The 4,433-nt window shown below is 44.0% G+C and overlaps 1 protein-coding gene and 1 long non-coding RNA gene across 3 annotated transcripts in view; one reads left to right on the top strand and one right to left on the bottom strand.

Annotated features, from left to right (window-relative positions):
- COL8A1 (collagen type VIII alpha 1 chain) overlaps window positions 1-4,433 on the bottom strand; it is a 212,670-nt gene that overhangs the window by 128,813 nt on the left and 79,424 nt on the right. The window lies entirely within an intron of this gene.
- Window positions 1-4,433, top strand: part of LOC109304758 — an 18,786-nt gene that overhangs the window by 6,344 nt on the left and 8,009 nt on the right. Inside the window, exon 2 of the long non-coding RNA XR_002099460.1 lies at window positions 365-370. This is a non-coding gene — a long non-coding RNA (uncharacterized LOC109304758). The remainder of the gene's footprint in view (window positions 1-364; window positions 371-4,433) is intronic.

Here is a 4,433-nt window from a genome sequence, read left to right as displayed (position 1 = left end):
TACAAGGTCCCTTCCGACCCGACTTCTGTGATTCTGTGAAATCTGTGAGCAGGTTGGGGGTGGTGTGGGCTGCCTCCTGTGAGCTCAGGCTCATGCCCTGCTGTCCTCTCCAGGGGCCTCCGCAGCCCATCAGGTGTGACCTGGTGCTGCAGGGCAGAGCAGGGCCATGCAAGGAAGCTGCTTGCTGCTGTGAACCCTGAGCTGCCCTGGTGAGGTGTCCCTTGCATGTATAGCAGCAGCAGAGGCAGTGGCACCAGGTTGTGTCCTTCAGTGCTGCCACATGCACAAGGGATGCATTGGCAGGGGTGATGCAGAGCTTGCAGGGCCATGCAGCTTTCCTGCATGGCCCCGCTGTGCCCTGCAGCACTGGGTTACACCTGCTGGGCTGTGGAGGCCCTGGGAAGGGCAGCAGAACAGGGAGCCCGAGCTCACAGCCCACATCCACCCCACCCTGCCCCACACACAGATCTGTGGGGAACAGGTCCCCCTGGCCCCACTACCCAGGGAGTGCACACAGGGGTGGGGAATTGGCCCCACCCTCAAGTTGGCAGCAGTGGGGGAGCCAGGCTATGCTCCACTGCAGCAGCTGCTGCCTCCTGCTGGGGGAAGAGAACTGTGAACCCAGAGCCCTGGCAGCTGGAGGCCCCTTCCACCAGGGCTGAGTGGGGCAGGAGGCAGTGGGTGGGGGGTGAGGGGCACCAGCAGGGCCAGGAGGTTGTGGGGGGAGGAGTGAGGGGTCTTTCCTTTTAATCATGGATTGGGGGGGTGGTTATCAGAGAATTTGCAGTTTTTTATCAGGGAAAACAAGGATCCCTGTTAATCACCCAGATCAAAATTAGGAGAGAAAGCAAGAGAGCAGAGGAAAAGAAGAAAATGAAAAGAACACTTTTGATTTGGCTAAAGGGTTTCATTTTGAGGGAAGGATGAAATTTTCTATTTTATTTGAGCCTTTTCTCAGCGTGTGATATGACTGGGGACATGTTTACACCTTTGTAAAGGAAGAGAGAGTGTATGTGAAGTTCTGCCAAGGCAGAAGGGAAGTGTTAACCCAAGTGGCAAAACAAGGTGCAAGGCAAGGGGAAACGAGACTTTTCACATCTGTAAAATTTGGGTAGGCAAAAAAACCTCCCAACCTTATTTCACAGGATTGTTGAAAGAAGATATTAGTTTAGATATTAGCTGTGAAGAGCTGAAGTGATGTAAATACTAAGTGATGTAATGACTGAGCCAGGCAAAAGCAGTAATTGCAAATTACCTTCTTTTTGAGGACTCCCTCTGTAGGATCACGGCAAAGCCTTACATGGTATACTTCTGACACAAGCAATACTACTGACTCCCTCCTTATCAATAAAGTTAAATATGTATTTTTTTGTTTACTTGAAGTCATGTTCATTACTGGGGCAAGAAAAGGCACACTCCTGTGTGGAACGAGATACCTACTTGCTGTTTATTTTCCTGAGCTTCCCCTCCTGTTGTTTTTAAGTACTTTATCTTTTTTTTTTTTCTCCAAGATGTAATTCAGTAAAGTTTTTTGCTTCATTTTAAACTTTTGGTTCAAATAAGAAACAGAATGTGCTTGGATTTTACTTCTAATGTTCATCCCATAAACACTGTGCAGGAGTCCCAATTCTATGTAAATACTATAATCAAATTAGTATAACAATTCATGATATTTTTATGCTTTAATAAATATAGATTTAACATGTGCCAAAAAGCTAATACATTTCATGATAAAGGAGAAATATATTTGCAGGAAACTATCCTAACAGTGAAATCATTAAGGAATTATGAATGGTCTGTCAGCAAATGGTGTTGGCAAGGTGAATGAAGAAGATTTATCCCATCTCGTTCTATGATTCTGCTTATTTTTCATTTCTGGAATGCTTTTCTATTCAGGCTTTGAGGTTCAACACACTTTCCCTGATTTTTCAGTTTGCAGCATGTGAGGATTTATTCTGTTTTGGGAGGATTTTGTTTCTCTGTTTTTCATCCATTCAGTAATTAACAGTGTCATCTAGCAGAATTTCTTCAACAAATAAGTCTCAGAGTTGCCTTTGTTAGTCCATATTCAGCTGGGCAAGAGGTGCTCTATGAAAGTCTCTTGAAGAGACTGTTCATAGCACATTTTGGTCTTCTGACTGTGCAGTTAGCAGTTACATTTTGTATAACACTCTGCCCAGGGAATACTCTACTAACTGAAGCTAAGGACTTGGGTATTATAATTTCCTGCTATGCCACTACTTAATTATCACACTAGAAAAATTTCTTAACCTTTTCTAATCCAGTTTCCCTGGATTTAAATTGAGGATAATCATATTTCTAGGGATGGACATGAACATACCGGTATGGTATTTAAAACAAGTTGATTCACTATGGTAGTTGGGATGTTTTTGCCCCACTATGGAAAATAACAGAGAAGTCTCTGATGACAAATTGTACTAACTGACAAAAAGGAAATGAAGTTTAATGTCTCTAAAGCACTATGAGATCAAGAAGGATGGTGATGTACAATCACAAAGCTCTACACAAAAGGCTTAGTTTATCATCTGTTTTGGACAGTTTGTTGGAGCAGAGGCTGTCTTTGTGTGTGTGTGTGTGTGTGTGTGTGTGTGTGTGTGTGTGTGTGTGTGTGCACACATATGCGTATGCACATGCATGCACATTCAGTGTTTGCCATGGGGAGATCTTTATTCATATCTGAAGAATATCACTACTGTTGTAATACAGGTTAATATTAAAATTTAATGCCATGTGAGAGATTGTTGGCACTTAAATTTATTCATCCTAATAGACCATAGCCATAGGAGAAAATAAACCAGGCAGTCTCTCGTGGAACACATGACTGTCATTTGTAACCATTTCTCTTGCATTTTCTCTTGCATTGAGTGGGGAGGACAAAGAAAAAGGAAGGTTTGGAGGGGGCGGGGCGTTAAAATAATTTTTTATAAACAGGCTGTCTGGTAGGAAAGCAATTAATAGAAAAACTGTTGTCAAGGCTAAGTGCCTGGGGAAATAGAGCTTGTCTGAAATCAGAGAAATTAGCTGGGAGATTAATTGCAGGAACTATATTACTGGATAATAAATCCTTTACAGTCCGACATTAGTTGCATTCTATATTGCAAGCATCTTTGGTGTATGTATGCATGAGAACTGGAAAACCTAGCCCTGCCTCCAGAACAATGCAAATAAAGCAGAGATTTATTGATGACAGAAAACATTACATTCAGTATTGTGACCATGCTGGGAAAAACACTTTTCATTAGAGAGCCTACCACACCAGAAAACAATGCTGCTTGAAGAAACCCAGTTTCCTCTTTCCACATATGTATAGAATATGCTGCACATTCCTCATGTGTTCCCTGGACCATCACAGGTACAACAGCACTATGACTACTAGAATATGTAGGATATCTTAATTCAAAATAGCCTCAGACTTCCAAGATGGTATAAAAGTAGTGAACTAATGTACATAGATCAGAAGATGTGGAGTCCATGGTCCTTCTCTGAACCTAAGTCATTATCATCAGCAGCAAGACATAAGCTCTTTAAAGTATTAATATCTCTTCGAATAATCTTACAGTGTCCTAGGGAAGAGGAAGAAATTTATTCAACCTGGTGGAATTCAGCCTTAACACTGAGTCATAAAAAGCCGAGAAGATCAGAAGGATCTCCACATGCTTCTTGTGTTAATGATTTTTTTGTTTGCTTGTGTTTTTTGAGGACTTGAACAAGATGGGCTACAATTTCACTTAAGCACCAGTAAGTGCAACAGAGTCAACGACCACATCTAGTTTAACTGGAAATCATGATGGTGCAGGAACAGACAGAGGCTTTGTTCATGGCGCTGTGCATTAGGGCTGTGCAAAGCTTCGGTTCCTGATTCGATTCAAGTGGAGATTCGGCCCGATTCGGTGACTGAATCTCCAAATTGAATCAGAGGACCCTTTAATCTCTCTGAATTGATTCAGAAAGATTCAGAGATTTGGACATAGAGACAACTTTAAATGCTTTTTCTACATACCTTTAGGTAGCAGTGCTGAGATGCTGGGGTGCATGGAGTGTCCTACAGAAGCACAGGGGCCTCCCTAGCACACTCAGCAGCAGACCCAGAAGTGGACCAAAAGCACTTCCACTTCTGCTGGGGAGCACACCCCCCCATGTCCCCTTGGCTCAGTGACTGGTGCCTCCTGGGTCGGGGGGGCACCTAGGGTCCCCCCATGGCTGATCGCTGAGCGGGGGGGGGGGCGCAGGGGGCCCCTCCTGTGCACTCCCTGGCAGACCTAGAAGTGGACCGGAAATATTTCCGGTCCACTGCTGGGTTCACCGCCAAACACGTGAAGGGCCCCCCAACACTCCTGTGGGACACTCTATCCACCCCAGCATTGCAGTGTTCACAAGCCATGCTGGTACCTTGAGGTATGTAGAAAAAACTT

The sequence above is a fragment of the Gavialis gangeticus genome, unplaced genomic scaffold (assembly GCF_001723915.1).
Source record: "Gavialis gangeticus isolate Ggan-Ray unplaced genomic scaffold, GavGan_comp1, whole genome shotgun sequence".
NCBI classification, from domain to species: Eukaryota; Metazoa; Chordata; order Crocodylia; family Gavialidae; genus Gavialis; species Gavialis gangeticus.
This window is presented reverse-complemented; position numbering and strand designations above follow the sequence as displayed.